The following is a 21,404-nucleotide window of genomic DNA, read 5'->3' as shown; positions in this document are numbered from 1 at the left end:
ATCCCAGCTAAAGAACTAAACTTCACAGGTCTGACACTGACACAACCTATGGAATTCAGTTCTCAAAGCTGAGGATACACATGGGCTTTCCAGAGTCTGGCACAAAGACCCCTCATCACGGTCCGGGTCCATCCCAACCCTGTAAGACACAAGAGACAAAAGTCAGGTGAACCCAGAGCTGCCGCTTCCCTAGACCACGTCTAGTTCTGGCACTTGTGAGTCCTAACCACCTGGGGGATGTGCTTCACAGACAGTATTAGTCATTCAGTTGTGCCTGATTCTGTGACCCCATGGACTATAGCCTGCCAGGCTCCTCTGTCCATGAAATTCTCCAGCCAAGAATACTGGAGTGGGTAGCCATTCACTTCTCCAGGAGATCTTCCCAACTCAGGGACTGAACCCAGGCCTCCTGTATTGCAGATTCTTTACCATCTGAGTACCAGGGAAGCCCACCTCTCAGACATGCATATCATTAAACATGGTAGCTGGGCTTTCCTGCCTTCTGGTCCTCCCACACGCTCTTCCCCTGCCTGGAAAACTCTTCCCTTTCTCCACCAATTCATCCTCAGGTTCTCACCTTCAATGTCACTGCCTCAGAGAGACCATCTCTGGCAGAAACTGCTAATTGTTTACCCTACATCTCTTCTCCCCTCCTTCTGAATAATAGGATCTCCAAGGTTATAACAGAGCCCCTAAGGGCACATGACATCTGGCATATGACTTCCTTTCCCAGCCTCATGTGATTAAGCCTTGGATAAGAGCAGAAATGAAGAGCTTTCCAGGGCCCCCTCCCTCTCTTAGTGTTGGACTATAGACAGGGTGGAGAATCACCATGGACCATGCAGATGAGGACAGCGTCCCTCTCTGGGGAAAGGCAGAGCAACACACCAGGAGATCCCTGAAACTGTGGGCTTCCGTACAAGGCCCAGACTGCTTACACCTCTGCTACTGTATGAATGAGAATTCAACATCTACCTTGCTTGCTAAGTCGCTTCAGTCGAGTCTGAGTCTTTGCAACCACATGGACTGTAGCCCACCAGGCCCCTCTGCCCATGGGATTTTCCAGGCACGAATTCGGGAGTGGGTTGCCATTTCCTCCCTCATGGGATCTTCCCAACCCAAGGATCGAACTTGTGTCTCTTTCTTTTTTTTTTTTTAATTTTATTTTTAAACTTTACAATATTGTATTAGTTTTGCCAAATATCGAAATGAATCCACCACAGGTATACATGTGTTCCCCATCCTGAACCCTCCTCCCCTCTCCCTCCCCATACCATCCCTCTCGGTCGTCCCAGTGCACCAGCCCCAAGCATCCAGTATCGTGCATCGAACCTGGACTGGCGACTTGTTTCATATATGATATTATACATGTTTCAATGCCATTCTCCCAAATCTTCCCACTCTCTCCCTCTCCAAGAGTCCATAAGACTGTTCTATACATCAGCGTCTCTTTTGCTGTCTCGTACACAGGGCTATTGTTACCATCTTTCTAAATTCCATATATATGCGTTAGTATACTGTATTGGTGTTTTTCTTTCTGGCTTACTTCACTCTGTATAATAGGTTCCAGTTTCATCCACCTCATTAGAACTGATTCAAATGTACTCTTTTTAATGGCTGAGTAATACTCCATTGTGTATATGTACCATATTCCTGCACTGGCAGGCAAGTTCTTTGCCACTAGCACCACCTGGGAAGCCCCTTCTACCTGGCTTAAGCCACTATTATTTGAGGATCTCTGTTGAAACACTTGAATGTTATAGTTTTCCAAATACCTCTTCCTTAACCCCTAGTAACTCCTGCTAGTCTCTGTCGTAAGATTTGGCTCTTTCCCTTCATAGTATTTACCAAAACTGACTAACTACAAAACTTTTTGTATGGCAATTTAATTTAAAATTTAAGCAATATTTATCTCCCCAACAAGATTATGTTCACCACAGTGGCAGACCTCATGCTAGGGTTTTTTAAAGTATATGTAATAGTTTTATTGAGATACAATCCACATATTATACTATCTTCCTATTTAAAGTGTACAACTTGGTTTTTAGTATATTGAGTTATGTAACTATCAACATAATCAATTTTAAAATATTCTCTTCGAACAATCCAAATGGATTGTTTCTACTCTTCGCCTATTATGAATAATACTTCTGTGAACATCTGTGTAAAAGCATATGTGTAGACCTATATTTCCATTTCTCTTGGGTATACCCCTAGGAATAGAATTGCCGGGTCATTCGGTAACTCTATTCCAGACTGTTTTCCAGGGTCGTTGCACCATTTTACAACACTACCAACAGTGTGTGAGGGCTTAAATTTCTCCACATCCTCCACCAAGACTTGTCATTATCTTTCTTTTGATTATAGCCATGCTACTGGGTGTGAAGTGATATTTCATTGTGGTTTTGATTTGCATTTGCCTGATGACTAATGATGTGGAGCCTCTTTTCATGTGTTTACTGGCCATCTGCATGCCTTCTTTGGAGAAAAGTCTTTTCAGATCCTTTACCAAGTTCTTAATTTGGCTGTTTTTCTTTTTATTACTGAGTTGTAAGAGTGCTTTATATGTTCTGGATACAAGTCCCATGCATATAATTTGTAAATATTTTCTCCACTCTATGGGTTCTTTCAACTTTTTTGATGCATGTGCGTCTGTTTTCCATAACATTATTTCCAGCTTCAAGCATAATGTATAGTTCATGTACGCACTGCAGTGATTTGGGAGAAAGGAAAGAAAGGGAGGAAGGGAGGAAGGGAGGAACTTTTAGGGACCATGTGGTTTAATTTCCCTGTTTTACAGATGGGGAAACTGAAAGCCTTGAGACATTAAGATGCTGCACAATGAGATAACAAAAACAAGGAGCTAGAAGTTAGACCTGGGTTCTATTCCCAGCTTGTGAGAACTAAGCAGGTCACATAATCTCTGCACATCAGAGAACTCCTCCTTCCAAGCAGGTACCGGAAGGAACAAAGTGAACGAATGCCTAAGAAAGCACTGCTTGAACATGAGTTGTAACTCTTGAGACCCAAGATCAAATCGCTAAATCAGTCAAGTCAGAAAAAGGTGGAAGATGGCCCGATTTCTGGTCCAGGGTGCATGCTGGGGCATTATAATGCATTCTTCAGATTGTTGCTGATTCCCGTCATTAACTGGGGTATCTTCTGGTTCAACATAGGGAAGTCTCTATCCAGAATCACTCAAATTCTGAGTCTTTCTACTCACTGAGCGTCCCAGACAAGATGTGATGCTTCTACTAAGTATAATCCCCGAGCAAGGATTGTGTCTCATTCACTGAGGAATCCTCAGTACCAAATACTGCGCCAGGCACATGGCAGATGCACAGAAGCACTGTTTAGTGAATGAGCAGCTGAATGAACGAATGAGCACATGTAGCATGAACCTCTGTCCCACAACCTTAATGAAGCAGATGGGGATGAATTTTTATGGGGTAGAAGGATTCTGAGGTAGTATCTGGGCATAGCTAGGAGCTGTGAAGCACAATAATTGGTAGCATGCTCTGGTGTTTGGTGACCAGGTTCTAATCCCAGCTCTGCCACTGGCCAGCTTGGAGACCCGGGGCACATTACTGACCACTCTGGGACTGTTTCCTCATCTGACTAGGAGGATAATAGACCCACCTCACTGAGTTGTTGTGGGAGTAAGCAACATGATGTAGAACACAGGGCTTGACTTGCAGTAAATACTCAAGTAATATGAGCTTTCCATCAGAATCAGGAATGAATGATGTGACAGATGAACCAAGTCTGCCACGAGTGCAAAGAGGGAAAGAGGCAGCCACATATTTTGATCTCTACTTAAATGTACATCTGTTTATATCTATCACCCATGCCTTCCACTCCTGTTCCATGCCAGGCTTCATGCTCTGCTCATCCATGGCCCTAAGCCAAGGCTCCAGGCATTTTTCATTCTGGTTGGATCCACACAATTTGGTGATTACTATATAAACACCATGCATTGCTCACACTGCAGCATCAGTTCTGCTTACTGTAAACAATCCACTTGGCACTCACTTCCCCCGGGTGGTGTGGAAAGCCTTCTCTACCATCCTCAACTCAACCTGTCACACTTAAAATTCAATGTCATGCACAATGCAAATACCCAGATTTGAGAAGCTCCACTGATTCACTGCTTCAGTAAATCTCACTTCCTCCCTTTTTTATGAAGGAAAACCAAGAACATGGAAGGGGAAAGGGGGATACCCTTACTGCAAAAAGCTCCAACTTAAATGACTCTGAGATATAAGAGCAACACTGGAATCTAACGGGAGGTGCGGAGGCACACAACGTGAAAACCACCGAGCACCAACCAACTGCTTGCCAGACCCACACAAGGCACTTCACATGCAAATGGGTAGGAAGCAGATACTGTTGCCTTCTCCACTTTACAAAAAAAAAAAAAAAGAAGAACTTGAGGAGGGAGAGGAAGAGAAAGGGAAAGAGGGTAAAGGCTAAGCTGCTAAAACCCTCACCCTAGTACACACACACACAACAACAATTGTAACCACTCTGCCCCACTGGCTGCCTCTTGGAAAAGGTTCCTTCCCTAAAGCAACGTAAAGATTAGGTAAGGTGGTGATGTATATAGATAAAAAATATGTAACTGTAGAAGTGAAGTGAAGTCACTCAGTCGTGTCCAACTCTTTGCGACCCCATGGACTGTAGCCTATCAGGCTCCTCCGTCCATGGGATTTTCCAGGCAAGAGTGCTGGAGTGGATTGCCATTTCCTTCTCCAGGGGATCTTCCCGACCCAGGAATCGAACCCGGGTCTCCTGCACTGCAGGCAGATGCTTTACTGTCTGAGCCACCAGGGAAGCCCTAACTGTAGAAGGCAACATGTAATATATGCTAAGATAGGCTCCTGGATATATTGCACAACATGGGTAATACAGCTAATATTTTGTAATAACTGCAAATGGAAAGCAGCCTTTAAAAATGTATAAAATTTTAAAATTTTTAATTAAAATTTTTTAAAAAATAGGAAGTCCCTGACAGTTCTGTTGTTGGCACTCCACGCGGCCACTGCAGGGCGCACAGGTTCATTCCTAGTCAGGGAACTAAGATCCTGCATGCTGTGTGGAGCAGCCAAAAGAAAAAAAAAAAAGAAGAAGAAATGTATATGCTAATCCTGGCACCAACAAGAAGGACCTTGAGCTGGTAGAAAGAAGCCCTCACAATAGGAACGGTTCCCAGGAAGGCTCCCCTCACAATCGACCTTGTGTCCATAAATGGAACCCAGTGCCTGGGCTAGATCTTGGCTTACCTGCCTCCTCTTTCTTTCTCACCCTCCCTTCCATCTTTCTGCAAAACCTGTGAGCTCCACCTTCAGAGCACACAGGAGCCTTGCCTCTCTCTCTCTCACCCACACCGTCACCTCCCACTGAGGACCTGGCAACAGCCTCCTCGCTGGGCCCCCGATTCCACTCCTGCCCCTGCTGCCCATCCTCCAAACGGTGGCTGGGAAGAGCCACTCCAAAGGCAAACCAACTCAGCCACTGCCCTGCATAAAGCTTCCAAATTCTCTCAAAGCAACACCCAGTCCCCCTAGCACAGTGTATAAGGCCTGTGTGATCTGGTCCCTGTCCCATCTCCAGCCTCATCTCCCGCCATCTTTCCCTCACTCATCCATTCCTCCCCACCTGGCCTCCTTGCTGTTTCCAGTTCCTTCATGCTGCTGCCTTCTCCTGGGATGTTCTTCCCCCTTCTTCCAGAGTCTTCTTAAGTGTCACCTTGTCTGAGTCACCAGAACACCTCCCCTCACCTAAAAACAAAACCATACACACACCCACACTCACCCCCCAAGGACTCTAGGTCTATGCCTGCTCTTTTTTTCTTTACAGAATTTCTTACTATTTGAAAGTTACAGCTACTTATTTGTCTATTGCCTGCCCCACAAGAATGAAAGTTCCAGGAGGAGAGGCACCTCGACCAGAATAATGCCTGACAAGGAGCAGGTCAGTGCTCTACCTTTTTTTTCATGATCATCTCTCAAAAGAGCCTTTTTAGAGATTTTTCCTAATCATCTCCACTATGAAATTTTAATACCATAGATAAGTCATATATCTGTTCATGTACTATATGTATATCTGTGCTTTATATACAAAAGGAATGAAGCTGTTCACCTCCCACAGACCAATTTTTGTGCCTTTGGTGGGTGATAGTTCCCCTGTTGGGAATGCAGAGAACAGGTACTTGCTAAATATTTGTAGAACAGATAAATCGCCTGAGGTGGACAGCAGGCTGAAAGACAGACATTATTCAAGGTATCAAGTTCAGGTCAGGAAATTCCCAGCGACCTCCCCACCCAACCCTCCAATCTGCAAAGTGAGTACATCCTGTCAAGTGGTGTCTGGTGACTATGTGGTATTTTTCTAATTCAGGTTTTCAGCTGTTTAAAAAAAAAAAAAAAAAAAAAAAACCCTAATCTTATTTTGCATCCCAACTCTTACCATTATTTTGGATGCTTAAATTCACTATTCCTTCACCTCAACCCCAGGCATGCTTTAAAACCCAGATAAGCGCCACCTACCCCCAATTCATGCATAATACATTCTTCATCCATAAACCTTCACTGGTTTCTATGTTAGCCAGACTCTGGAGATGAAAAGACAATTATGATCCAAATCCTGCCCTCTGGCAGCTTTATGCATGTGAGGGTAGGCAAGATGTTTAGTATAATACAACATACCAAGTGCTCCCATACGAGGAGGGACAAAGTGCTTTGAAAGGACAGTGGAATCTCTCCATCTACATCCAGCTATCCATTCGTCCATCACTCATTCACAGAGCACCTGCTATGTCACGATCTGGAGCACGATGCTAGGGGTTCAGCAGGGAACAAGACGAGCGTGGTTGCTGCTCTGGTCTTCCTGGAGATGACCAAACAACAGGAGAGACTGAGGTCTTACTGATAATCTCACAAAACAAGTGAGCTCAAATGTGAGAAACACTATCAGTGGAAAAGTAGACGATCCTATCAAGTACCTGGTAGTTAGGAAAAAGTGACATTTAAGGAGAAATCCTGAAGGATGAATAGGCTGTGTTCGGGAGTCCAAGCAGAGGGAACAGAATGTTCTGACACTGTAAGACAGGACAGGAGTAGGCACACAAGTGGGGACTGAGAGGGACCCCTCTCCTGGGGAGGGTACTGAGACCAGGGATGATAAGGTCATCCCAGAGGTGACGGAGGCCCAGGCAGCCAAGATCCAGTTCGTATCACCCTTTCTTAGGAATTAGGGAAAAACAGAAGCAGCATAGAAATGATGTGATCCTGACTGCATTTTTTAAAACATTCTGGCCAGATGCGATGAACAAGTGGAGGAAGGGCATGAAATAGTCCTGTTTAGCCATCATCTGATCATGCAATGATCCTGTGGGTTCTTGTATCCATCAGTGCATGTTTGTGAGACCGAAATTCTCAAAAATAGGTGTCTATTGCACATGATATACAATTCGAAAACATTTCTTGGGTAATTATTCTGTGATAACAAACTCTATGTCTTTCTTATAACGAACAACTCCTTGCCTCTGCCCTCTGAAAGATTCCCTCCTGTCCCCAACTGTCCCGCACCCTCTGCCACTGTTACATTCTGGTTCTGAAGACCACCACACCTTTCAGATAACCTCCTCACAAGCTCTCTGAACATACACTGCATCGCCCGGACAGGGGACATCGGAGTCAGCCAGACCCTTCAACCTCTGGTTCTTCAGAGCCTGTATCACCAGTGAGGCAGGAGTTCACACCTGCGCTGCTGAAGAAGGCCAGAGTGAACTTCAACTACACAGCTAGAACCATTTCTCAGCCGAAATGGAGAACAGGACAGAGCAACTCAGCAAAGTAACTGCCTGCTATTTACCAGGACGTACTCTGCGCTGTGAGATAGTTTATCAACTTCATGAGATCTGCAGTCAGAACACACTGAAACAAAAGAATAATATGAAGGCCTTTTAACCACTGACTGTTTGCATTTATCAACACTCCTGTTCTACCCATTATTAGCACTTCCCCAGGACAGAACCAAGGGGAAAAATCTGAAGTTGTATGAAATCAATAAAAACCTGAATTCTCCAGGTACACAAGACAGAATTCTGTTGTATAACTCTGTTGGGTAAATGTATGCAATTTATCCTGTGGAAGGAAACCCACACCTGACCTGGTCTTGATGTGTTATGCTAGATGAACTTTTCATTTCTGTTTCCAAGAATTCATGCCCTTCTCCATCATGCATTTCCCCTACTCTTTGAGGGAAAAATTAAAACTAACCCAAATGTTGTCATAAATATGATCTTGCCCCCCAAAATTACCACCATGGCACCCTGCTCTGGCTATATACAGTTAGAATATAGGAATGAGTGTCTAGCATGTGAGACTTTGAGGAGAGCTACTAACTAATCTAGTATAACTTTGCAAACCTAAAATCCTTTCAAATTTAAATGAATCCTGGTCTTCCAGTCGTTTCCAAAAGGTTTAAAGGAGAGGCATCCAAATTGCTTTATATGTTCTCCACTAAAAAAATATCCCTTACATAGCACTTAATTTTTTTTAAAACAGTCTGCATAATTGTCCTGTTTAGGTCTCCACACACAGCCTTAGAAGGAAAGCTGGAGCAGACATGGCCATAGTAAAGAAATAGGGTCAACAAATCTTTGCCAGGAAGAAACTGCAGGGTTATTCTCCAGGGTTAAACTTCGTCAGCCCTTTGTATAAAACAAAATCCTCTTATAAACAGGTGGCAAGTTCTTGTGAACGGAAGACTTAATAAAACACAACTCACAAAACAACTGATTGTGGCCAATGTATGCGAAGGGGGTCAAGGAGGCACCTCGAGGCTCTAGGGCCCAGTGGGCCAGGAATTAGACAGAGATTACTGCATAATAGGCCTAAATCTGCAGAAACTGATGGCTGGATTCACTCAGCAGAAGCCAGCAATACCTCTCTCTCTGGTAGTCCAGCTTATCCACTTCAAAGGAAGTTGTTTCCTATTAAGGAGGGGGAGGTGATGGGGGAGGGGGGTTCCAAGTTTCCTGTCCTGTTTCCAATGGCCTTGACCGGCTCTCCCTCTGTGCATAGCTTCTGCCATATCCAGGGTCCATGCCTTTGTGGTTACTAAGGTTCCAGTTTCTGGGGATTTCTCTGACTCTCTCCCACTTCCCCAGGCTAGCATGCTCACCTGCAGAAACACAAATTTCCAGGGCATTAAACTCTGTGGATGCACAAAATGTAGAATTTGACCTGCCAGGGGTACTCCCTGCCCCTGGCACAATGACTGGTTCACAGAGGATACTCAAATAAATGATAACTATAACAATTACCATAACAGCTAAGATATATTAAGTGCTTATTATGTGCCACGGGGCTAAATGAAATATTTTACGTAAAATTCACAGCAAAGCTGTGAGGTAGGTTCTATCATCAATGTCATTTTAAAGATGGGAAAAAGTTCAAATGACTTACCAAAGGCCACACAGTCAGCAAGTTAAGGAATTGGGATTTCAACCTAATCATTCTGATTCTTGAACCCAGGTCCCCTACAGCCCAGTTGCTCAGGCTAAGTGAATTAACCAAGTTTCACCAAAGCCAGCAAACTAAAGAGCCCCACCTGGCCTACACACTCCAGCTCGAGCCAGAGCAGTCCTCTCCTCTTCAAACCATTCCTGGTTTCACTGGAGGAAGTGAGCCTTTTAGACAAGGGTAGAAACAGCTCACACCCACCACGTCAGCCAGATTTTCTTAAGACACTAGAAATAATCATCCCCATGAAAGGGGTTCTTGGATAAGCTTCATAGCAAACATGGTTTTACAAAAGGGAAAAAAAGCCCTCTGGGTGACAAAGTCACATGAATGGGTGAACGACAAGTCTTCCATCCAGCCCTCTCTGAACTGCAAGATGATTGGTATGTTTCAACAGTAAATAACACAGGGTTCCCAAAGACACCAAGTGAATGAATCAAGCAAATCCTCAGGTTTCTCCTCATCCCAGATTTCTCTTTTCCCAGTGGCATTATCATCTTACTTAGAAAATCCTTTCTGGGCCCTTCTGCTCTACAGAGCAAGACTGTCACTTAAAAGCCTGTTTACTAACTGGAATTGCTTTTCTGTGGCTGCAAATAAAAACCACGGGCAGCTGGGACAAGTTTATCATGGGAGCTGATTAATTAGCAGTTACAGAGCCCTGAAAATCGAATTCCATTTCATTAACACAGATATGTAACTTTGGAGTGAACATTGTTATGATTTAAACACATTTGTTCCATAGTGGGGAAGCTATTGAGGTAGTAGAAAAATGGGAAGTCTGTGTGTTTATTTGAAGTGTGAGAAAAGATGAAGGGTTTTTTTAATAATAGCATCAATAATAGCTAACACTGAGCTAGGATCTGTCCCACCCGTGTCTGTATTGAGTGCTTATGTGTACCTGCCTGATTGGGCCTCAGGACCATCCTAGGAGACAAACACCATTATTGCTTGCATTTTACACAGGATGAAATAGAGGCCCACGGCTACTGAAAGGTGGAGCCAGGGTTAACACTCAGGCAGGTAGAACCAGACTGGTGGTTCTCAATTGGGATGACAGTGGGCATGGACGTTGGCCTCCAGGAGTACGTGCAGTGTCTGCACATAATTTTGATTGTCATGAGTAGTCTGGGCTGCTAAAGGCATCTGGTAGACAGAGACCAGGGATGCTGCTAAGCATCCTACAACGCACAGGACAGTCCCCAAAGCAAAGAATTTTATCAGTCCCAAAATATCGATGGTACTGGGGAGGAGAAATCCTACTCCAGAGCCTCATCCACGTCTCTGAGGGCTATGCTCAGGAAACAGGGCTTCCTATACAAGAGGCAGGTCTCCAGCAGTGACCCCTTCCCTACGTACTAGAGAGGTACACGTGCTCCTTCCTGGCCAGTCACCTCGGCAGCAGCAACACCCATACACAAGGCTAATGCTACCATCCTTGCCTGAGGTCTGGATGTGACCTCTTGAAAGCCTATGAGATTTCAGATTCCCTATCAAGAGCTATGAACTCTCTAGAAATAATACTAATTAAACATATGCTGTTTGGGGCAGAAATAGCCAAAGCATCAGTAGAATGAAAGTAAGATTCTAAAAAGACATCTGTGTATATGTGCGAATTTAGAGCCACGTGAAAATATCCTTTCAAATCAAAAAGCAGCTGAGAGAGGTTTACCAGAATGTGCTATACTCTCTATGCAACTTGTCTACACAGCCAAAACTACCCTAAAGTTAAAAGTTTATTGAAAAAAAAAAAAAAAACAGCAGAGGGGAAAACTGGTTATCTATAGAGGAAAATATTAACATCAGACCTAACACTTTATGAAAATACACTTCAACTGGATGAAAAAGTTAACTGCAAATAAACAATGTGATAACAATTTAAACTATAAAAGTTTCATAAGTGAATATAAGAATAAATCTTTATAGCCTTCACTTGAGAAAGGCCTTTCTAAACAAGGCACGTGGACTTCCTTGGTGGTCCAGTGGTCAAGAATCTACCTTGCAGTGCAGGGACATGGGTTCAATCCCTGGTCCAGGAAGATACTACATGCTGTGGGGCAACTAAACCCATGCATGTACCACAACTACTGAGCCTACACTCTAGAACCCCCACTCCTCAAGGGAAGCTACCTCAAGGAGAAGCCCACGCGCTGCAATGAAGAGTAGCCCTGGCTCGCCCCAACTAGAGAAAGCCCACACACAGCAGTGAAGACCCAGCACAGCCATAAATAAATAAAAATTTTTTTAAGGCAACTAAACCAGCAAGGGAAAGACTGGCAGGTTTGAGACCACCTAGGTGGCCAAACACTAGGTGGCCAAACACTTGGCACACTGAAGACAGGAGTATCAGTTCAGTAGAGAAGGAAATCAGAATTGCTTTTAACAGCTTTCCTCTGGGAGAAATTTCACAGCCAAAGCTCTGAATCTCCGATTACAGAAGTCAAAGCGAAAGGGCCGGGGCGGACTCCTGCTGGCATTTCTCTCTAACGAGCTTTAGATTTTAGAAGGGAAATTCTCTTTCCTGGTGTCTTGGGGCTGGAGGAAGTCTCTGGCAAGCAGATGGAGTGTTAGTGAAGCATAGGTGCAACGCTAGAGCCTAAGTCTCAGCTTTGAGAGAACAAGGGGCTCTTTCCTTGCTATTTTAATATCCAAGTTGATCTGGGTGACAGTTCCTCGAGCAGTGGTCACAACCATTACAGGCCAGGCAACCTCTGGTCCCTGCACACGAGGCCCCGGCCAGAAGGGTGGCACTGCCTACGTCTCCCTGTGCCTCAGGAGACAAAGCTGGGATAACTTTTCAGCTATACACCCCAAACTCTGGTTTTCGTTTCCCCTGCGGAGAAGGCAACGGCAGCCCACTCCAGTACTCCTGCCTGGGAAATCCCATCGACAGAGGAGCCTGGTGGGCTGCAGTCCATGGAGTCGTGAAGAATCTAACATGACTGAGCGCCTTCACTTTCACTTTTCACTTTCATGAATTGGAGAAGGAAACGGCAACCCACTCCAGTGTTCTTGCCCGGAGAATCCCAGGGACAGAGGAGCCTGGTGGGCTGCCGTCTATGGGGTCGCACAGAGTTAGATGCGACTGAAGCGATTTAGCAGCAGCAGCGATCTGTGCAGTTTTGTGCCTACAGGTCCAAGAAATACTACAAATCCAAGATGGTCATTTTTTCAGCATGACCTATATCTCCAATAAGAAATATATCCAAATAATCATGATCTTATAAGATACAAATTTCTGGCAGAGTAAAGGACCTAAGAAAAATCTGTATAAAGAGATAGGGAAGCTTTCTGCCACTCTTTGATAGTATAACCATCCGTTTGCATTTTCTCCATATCTTTTAAGAATCAAAGACATTTTCCAAGAGAAATAACAACAAATATCATGCAAAACTCTATATCACAGCTGATCTGGACTGGAAAAAAATCAGAGGATCTGAGTTGGAGTCATTCCTGGGCAGTGGGGCCCTGGGTAGGATGTTTACACTCTGCGTCTCAATGAGAAAAATGGATATAATTCATTCATTCAACAAATATTTAATAAGCTCCCACTATGTGCCAATTCTACTGTCTTTACTAATCTTACAGATAAGGAGAATTACATAAAGGACTCATTAAAATGCTTTTGCAAATTGTAAAAATACTTCTTTCAGTCATCATTAACATAAAAAGAATGTCTTGTTGTTGTTACTGTTATTAAGACTGAGGCCAGGACCAAAATAAGGAACTTTGGCCAGATTGTATTCAGAACAACCAGAGGGAGGAATCACCATTTGAATTTTTAAAAGCGCTCTTAAGAACCACACCCAAGCCTATAAAATGCTGACAGTCAGGAAAAAAAAAAAAAAAGCATTGGCTACAGATTTATCCCAAAGAAGGTAAGACTCCACCAAGTTTCTACAGGGTCTTTGGAAAAAATGGGATGATAGGAATTCAGAGATTAGAGGCTGACCAAGAAACATCAGAGGCCTTCCAGTCAGCACTGCACTCCATCCCATGCCTGGGCCTGGTGAGGTCCTGAAGAAAAGACTCCAACTCCACACAGCCCACGTGCTACCAACCCAAGCAACTCCGAACTATCTGAACAAACCCCAAAGTCAAGGTTTCTCCTTTCTTCTCCCTCTGTGAACTCCACCATGAAGAGTTATTGCTTATCTGTTCTGAGAAGTGCAATGCCTAAGGACAGCAAGGTGATTTTTATTAAACAAAGGAAGAGAAATCCGTTCTATTCAAAAGCCCATAGTTTACAACACAGGGGCAAATGTCAGCAGTGCAGGGCAATCAGAAGAGTTTGGGGCAAAGCTGAGGGGAATTCTGGGCAGGCAAGTGAAATAATGGACTCTGATTGCAAAAGTCCCAAAAGACAAGAAAATGCAATCATACAGTAATTAAGCCTTCAGGAAAAGAAAAGCTACACTATTTGCCCCCATTAAAGTCAGGTTCAGCATGTAAAAATTAAAAAAAAAAAAGATTATTTCCAAAAAAGAAAACTCTTAAAGACTGAATGAGATCCAACATTATGTAACAACCTAAATGGGAAAAGAATCTGAAAAAGAATAGATACATCTATGTGTGTAACTGAATCACTATGCCATACACCTGAAACTAACCTGACTTTGTTACTTAACCATACTTCAGTATAAAATTAAAAGATTATAAAAATTTAAAAAAAGGTTGTATGAGATCAAAAATAGGAACAAAACTGACAAAATGGTCATAATTCCTCACTGTGTAGCCCCCAAGTTACACCATATGTACTGTGCAATATTTCCATGCTATTTTCACTACAAAAAAAAGCTTATGACTTGCTAAATAGAGGCTACAGTCTACAATTCCAGGGTTTAAAGCATATTATTTTATCATCCCTATGGATTCTATACCATTTCCAGGCCCCATCCCACCTCACCCTGAAAATAACGAAAGGTTAAAAATATTTTCCTTGTGAAACTGGAGCCACATCTTAACTAAAGCACTGGAAATCTCTCCAAGCCCCTGACATTTTTGTATTTATAGACCATGACATAAGTCTCACCTACTTTAACTCATAGTGTCATTCAATATGCCTTAAACATCTTGATTATATCTTTAATGTGCCATTTACTCTGCAATAACCCACTGTACAAAAGCCAGCTGCCTTTCAGACAGAAGATAAGTACATAATAAATCAGCTTGCAATCATTCTTTTTTCCAGCTCATACTCACAGAGAGCTCCTAAAATTTCATTTTACTTTATCTTTCCAATTCAGCGGCCGTTCTCGCCCTCCTCATTCTGCTACTCGCTCCTGTGCGTCCAGCCCACCCGCCCTTTGGCCCAGCTCCTGGCCCAGGTGTTACCAACTCCACTCGGCTCTGCTGCCGCCGTCCAAGGAAGGATGAGGGCTGTCAAGAGTCTTGGAGCAAGAGCATCTTTCTAGAGAAAGGCTCTTGCTCGCAGGGGCAGAGGAAGGCACGCAGGGGCCTATTTGCATATGCTTTTATTCCATTTCCACACCCTGCACGCTAACGCTCTCTGGAAAGTCCCTTCTCGAATCCCTCCTCGGCGCAGAGAGGGGGGAAGAGGCTGGGCCGGAATGGAAGGTTCCAGCCTGGCAGGGTCAGCCTCTCCCCGGGGAATAGCCTCAACCTGCCTCCCGCTGCCCGCTGGGTCTGGACCCTCGGGTGGGGGCCTGGGACCCTCTCCCTGCGCGCGATGCGAGCCGACGACGGCCCGGGCCTGCGCGCTCCGGGGAGTTCTGAGCGCGATGCTCTTGCTCTGCTCCAGCCTCCCCCGAGGAAGTTCTGGTCAGGCGCTCGGTCCCGGGCTTCCTGTCTGTACTCTCCGCAGCCCCGCGGGGAAATCCCGAGAGATTTATCCGCTGCCCAACGAGCCTGTCGGCTTTTCAAGTATATGCAGGTTGAGTTTCGGTACAAACCTCAATTTAACGTTAACCATAAATAAGTAAATAAATAACATATGTGCAAGGCATTCGTTTTAAAAAGAAAGAAGAAAGCAAAGAGAAGCAGCCTTTGGGGTCAGGATCGGGCAGAAAGCTCCTTTCCTTGCTGCAGATATACAAGGCCTGGATCGGTTTGAACAAATAGATGCTTTGAAATGTAAACTGGCTGCTTGAAGTGAGCGCTGATCTAGCAGGCAGTAGACCCAGAAATGTTCTTCCTAGTACTGTTCTCTGAAACGTGGACGTACAGAGCCGTTTCACTCAGCTAATAGCAATAATCGCTCCATTTTAATTGATTCTTACTATGCACCGGGCATCCTACTCAAATGTTTCACAGCAAGATCGTTCCTAATCCCACAGCAGCCTGGCAGGGAGCCAGTAAAATGAATCCCATCGTACTGATAAGGGAATTTTATCTCCCAGGCCAGGGCAACTTGCCCAAAGTCACACAATTAGTAACTCCTGCCAGGGGTACCCTATCCTTTTTCCAAGCTGGAAAAGCCTTCCTAAACCTTTGGAATATGCCATTGTAAATGAAGATTCCCAGACAAAATAACTACCCTTCCCTACACTGGGAATTTACCCATGGACAGAAAGGAGCCAATTTAAAGCTGTTTGCTTCCAAGTATAGTTAGTCATTTCCCTGACCTCACCAAGGTGTTCATTGCTCACTTGCTGGGCTCCCAAAAGCTTTGTTTGAACTTCTATTATAGGTAACTTTTTAAAAAGCAAGTATTTATTGAGTGCTCATTACATGCAAGGCACTGTACATACATACAGATTCTTGTTCAATTCTCCCAACCATGCCAAAATGCAGATCCTATTATCCCCAGATTATAAATGGGGTAACTGAGGCTCAGAGAGGTTATAAACTTGCCCAAGGTCACACAGCCAAAAATGAGCAGAGCCAGGGTTTGAACTGAGGTTCGCTCTCCTCAGAGCTCTGAACCCCAGGTGCTGCATCCCACTGCCACTTAAGGGAGCCAACACCAAAACTCTGTGCTTCTGTGAGACTCTGGTGAAAAAGGAGTTCCGTGGGAGGAGGGGCCTGCTGCTGCTAAGTCGCTTCAGTCGTGTCCGACTCTGTGCGACCCCAGAGATGGCAGCCCACCAGGCTTCCCCGTCCCTGGGGATTCTCCAGGCAAGAACACTGGAGTGGGTTGCCATTTCCTTCTCCAGATCTATTTGTGAAGCTTTTATAAAAGGTTTAGAGCTGCATCATGTCAATTAGTGACAACCTTGTTTAAAGAACCATTTAGGCCCATTAACTGGAGCTTAATGCAAATGGATAAACAGAAGAAACCCAGGCCTGGCTGGTTTCTGCTAACAAGTTCATTACCCTGTTCGTCAGTTAACTTGACTTCTGGGTCTGCATTAAGTCTCCATTGGTATGGTTTTCTAGAAACCAAGCCGTGTATGGACAGAGCCAGGATTTAAATACTATATGCCCCCAGCTGGGTCTTCCCTGGTGGTTGGGTGGTAAAGAATCCACCTGCCAATACGGGAGACACAGGTTCAATCCCTAGGTCAGGAAAACCCCCTAGAGAAGGAAATGGCAACCCACTCTAGTATTCTTGCCTGGGAAATCCCATGGGCAGAGGAGCCTGGCTGGCTATAATCTATAGGGTTGCAGAGTCTGACATGACTTAGCAACTAAAACAATATGCCACCAGCTGTGTGTACCTCACATACAAACCCCTAAATTTGAGCCAAGTTTTTATGGATAATTTAAGAATTTAGCCTCCTTTTGTAATCAAAATTGATATCATTTTTATTTTATCTTGTGGGAGGGGTGACCTTACATACAATTTATGGAATTTATATGCCAGGCAAAGTTCCAGGCACTTTAGCTACATTCTCATTTAATGCACATAAAATAGATGTTACCATCCCCATCCTACAGATGAGAATTTACAGATGACTGAGGCTCAAAGAGGTTTCATCACTTCCCAGAGTTACAGACCCAGGAAGGTGATGCTGGGAGGAGAGGAATTTTTGAGTGAGTATGAATCTCCTGGGTGACAAGAACACTGCCTTTCCTGATTTGGAGCCCCAATCTAACTAAATGCTGTGCTATTCTTTCCAGGTGCTCACAAACACAAAAATTAATAGGATTACTGGGCTGCAGCTCTTTTCTACCCAGTTACTTGGGAGGCAAAGGGTACAATATCAAATGAAAAAATTTGATCCCTGCGTTGTTTTAAATCCAAGCAGGGCCACGTTTCCTTTTGAATAATTCACTCACCCATCCCCCACTTTCTAAATATTACATATAAGGCAGCCCTTGATTTTTCACAATACTGTGTTAACTAAAACTAATGTTGGGTTAACGTTCATAAATTCATACAACGTTCTGATGTTATGCTGAGGAGGCATTTAATTGTTATTAACATTGGTTTTGTAGGATTCTTTTTGAATTTTGGAGCCATTGAGTTCCTCCCGCATGAGCCTTGGAAAAGGACAGATAGGTAGTGTCTAGAGACTCTGATATGTTACCTGGGTCCATGTTTAAGAGATAGCTTTGCTCCATGATTCATGATACACTTACAAGAAGCCTGAGAACCTTGCCACTCTCCACCTTAAATATCACAGTGTGGGTTCAGGGGTACAAAAAGGTCAGACTGGAAAGATGACCTCAAACGTGCCCCTGACTGCTTTGGGGACATCTCTACCTAAGTTCTTTGGCCATCAGACCCTGTGATTTGGTACTAGGAAACTGTGACATAGGTGGCTATGAAAAATACCCCCAAGTGTCACGATGATGCTTGTGTTTCCAGCCCACTGGGTTGCTGAGATGTTTGGGGTTCTTGAACCCAGGAAATCCCCAAATAAGACAGGCTCTGTAAGGGTGAGGGTTAGAGCTGGTGCCTCAAACAGCTTATAGTTCAGCTGGAGCCCAGAATGAGGATTCAATTCATCCTCCCCTCTGCAGGGCCAAGGGAAGATTAGCTATGCCTAGTGGACTGCCTCTATCCAAAGGAAAACCCCATGTCACCAAGTGCCCTTCTGCTTGGGTCCCACCTACAGAGCATGTGAGCAGCAGCAGGCCTCCACTCTGCCACATCCCAGCTTCCCCTCCCTCCGCCATATCACAGGACTGTCCAGCATGCATGCTTGGTCCAACGTTTTTAACGTTTCATTTGTGCACGACTCGTCTCTCCAACTTGACACCCTTCAAGACAACAAGGAGTAGTACAGAGAGCCAGACGTTAAACTCCAGCTGAGAAAAACTAAGCTTATTGATTTCTAATATAATTGGGAATAACTCCTATCTCACAGGGGTGTGTTAAAGCTTAAATTTCTTTTTTAAAAAGCAGTTAAGTGTCAAATATAATACATAATCCTTGGCAGGCCCTGAAAATGACAGAGTAAAAAGATCACCTATTAAATAACTTTGTATTTCTTGAGTGGCCTTTCCCCAAGCTGGACCTCGAGAGAGGTAGTGCCCAATGAAGAGATGATACTACACTGTGACGGAAACAGGCAGGAAAATAATAAGGATGCCAGCCATGTTCCTGCATTCTGAGAGGCCGCTCCTGAGCCTGAAAGCCATGCACCTTCAAGGTGGGAACAACACAGTGGGCCTGAACGAGTGAAACAGCATCCTTATCTCTGGATGTGGAAGACTGAATAAAACTGTCTTAACATTGAAACACTGGCAGCAAGTTTGTCAAAAATAGTGTGAAATAGATAGCTAGTGGGAAGCTGCTATATAACACAGGGAGCCCAGCCCAGCGTTCTGTGACGACCTAGAAGGGTGGGATGGGGGAATAGGAGGGAGACTCCAGAGGAAGGGGCTATATATGAATACATACTTACAGCTGATTCATGTTGAGCAGCAGAAACAACACAACACTGTAAGACAATTATCCTCCAATAAAATTTTTAAAAATAGGGAGTTGGCTAAATAAATTATGGTGTATCTACCAAAGAGTTGTATCCACTCTATTTAAAATGATGCTAAAGAATGCTTCATTGCAGCTTTCAAGATCTTCTAGATATTTTTAAAAGGGAAATAACACTATAAAATACATGTTGTCATGTAATTCCTATTTAAAAAAAAAAGTGAAAGCAACACACCAAGAAAAGTAATGTACAAAACGGAGATGTAACTATGTGAGATGTTCATTAAATTTTCTCATCTGTGCTTCTACATTTAAAAAATAATTCAAGTGTATTGCTTTTACAAAAAGAGGGAAAGTGTTTGAGAGAGAGAGAGAAAGGAAGAAAAGGGAGGAGGAGGAGAAAGAAAAAAGGAAAGGAGGTCAGCAAGCAGGGGTTCATAAACATCCTCCTACCAAGCTACATCTCTACGAATCTTTCTGCTCTGCTTTCTTCAAAACCTCTGCTGAGGAAAAACACCAGCCGTGCTGCTACTGATGCTAGTAAAAGATTCTAGATAAAAGCCCAGGAACATATATCCCATGCATTAACAGAGAATAAACATTTACAGATCAAAGATAAATGCAATTTAACAGTAATTTTAAGCAAAAAAATACTTTGTCTTTCCTATGTGCTCCTAAAAGTATGATGGGACCCTGAAAATAACCAAAAGCTTTCAACTAAGCAGAATGATCCAGAACAAGTTGTAATATAATCTTCTTCAAAAAGCATCCTGAGAAAAAATACAGTTCATAGAAAATAGTATTAGGGAAGTGATTTTGCAGAGCAGAACTACTTGAGATCACAACTGGGTCTGGTTAAAAAAAAAACTATGGTGTAACGTTGAAGCGGTGGATCCAGAACCAGATTGCCTACCTTGAATTCATGTCACTTTTCAAGAAGGCAACTTCATTTCATTTGGTCTCTGTTGCCTCATCCTGGGGATAGAAAAAAATAGCAGTCCTTCATAGGGTTTTCATTAGCACTAAGTGAGTTTGATGCATATAAAATGTCTACAACTATAGTCAACATACAGTAGGTACTCCAAACATACCTAATTGAAGATTCTACTAGGCACTTACTATATACTGGCTGCCTAGCATCCATTTCCCTTCCAAACATGCCTTTGTGAAATCACTGCTCCCCTGTTCTCATCCCTTCTATTTTGAATGGAATTGATCCTACTCTCCCTTTCAAATGTGGTTGCTGATTGACTTAAACCACTCTTCTGAACAATGAAGATTGGTTCAGGAAAGGGCAGATGACCCTATTCAGGCCAATGAAAGAGAAGCAATTCTGAGATTCAATGTTGTTGTTCAGTCACTAAGTCATGTCCGACTCCTTGCGACCCCAAGGACTGCAGTATGCCAGACCTCCCTGTCCCTCGCTATCTCCTGGAGTTTGAACAAGTTTATGTCCACTGAGTCAGTGATGCTATCCAACCACCTGCCTTCAATCTTTCCCAACATTGGGGAGACTCAGCCCAGAATCTCTAAAAGAGACCCTCTCTCCCCACCTGGAAGATGTAGTCTATGGATATGGGTCTGCAGCAGACATTTAGTGACCATAACGGGAGTCTGGAGCTGCCAGAAGGCCTCATGTAAAAGCTGGAAATTAAGCCATCATTAAAAAAACTCTTGATGATATCACTGGAGTCCCTGGATTGGTGCTTACCTTAGGCTAGCCCTACTACTAAATAGAAAATGAAGATCATGGCATCTGGTCCCATCACTTCATGGGAAATAGATTGGGAAACAGTGGAAACAGTGTCAGACTATTTTTGGGGGGCTCCAAAATCACTGCAGATGGTGACTGCAGCCATGAAATTAAAAGACACTTACTCCTTGGAAGGCAAGTTATGACCAACCTAGATAGCACATTCAAAAGCAGAGACATTACTTTGGCAACAAAGGTCCGTCTAGTCAAGGCTATGGTTTTTCCAGTGGTCATGTATGGATGTGACAGTTGGGCTGTGAAGAAAGCTGAGCACCAAAGAATTGATGCTTTTGAACTGTGGTGTTGGAGAAGACTCTTGAGAGTCCCTTGGACTGCAAGG

At 43.8% G+C, this 21,404-nt stretch overlaps 1 long non-coding RNA gene across 1 annotated transcript in view; it reads right to left on the bottom strand.

The window, feature by feature from the left end:
* Nucleotides 1–16,994, bottom strand: part of LOC133251599 (uncharacterized) — a 155,073-nt gene extending 138,079 nt beyond the window's left edge. Inside the window, exon 1 of the long non-coding RNA XR_009737701.1 lies at nt 14,733–16,994. This is a non-coding gene — a long non-coding RNA (uncharacterized LOC133251599). The remainder of the gene's footprint in view (nt 1–14,732) is intronic.
* Between the last annotated feature and the right edge of the window lie 4,410 nt (nt 16,995–21,404).

The sequence above is a fragment of the Bos javanicus genome, chromosome 7 (genome assembly GCF_032452875.1).
Source record: "Bos javanicus breed banteng chromosome 7, ARS-OSU_banteng_1.0, whole genome shotgun sequence".
NCBI lineage: Eukaryota > Metazoa > Chordata > Mammalia > Artiodactyla > Bovidae > Bos > Bos javanicus.
Note: the sequence above shows the minus strand (reverse complement) of the source record. Positions and strands in the feature narration are given on the sequence as shown.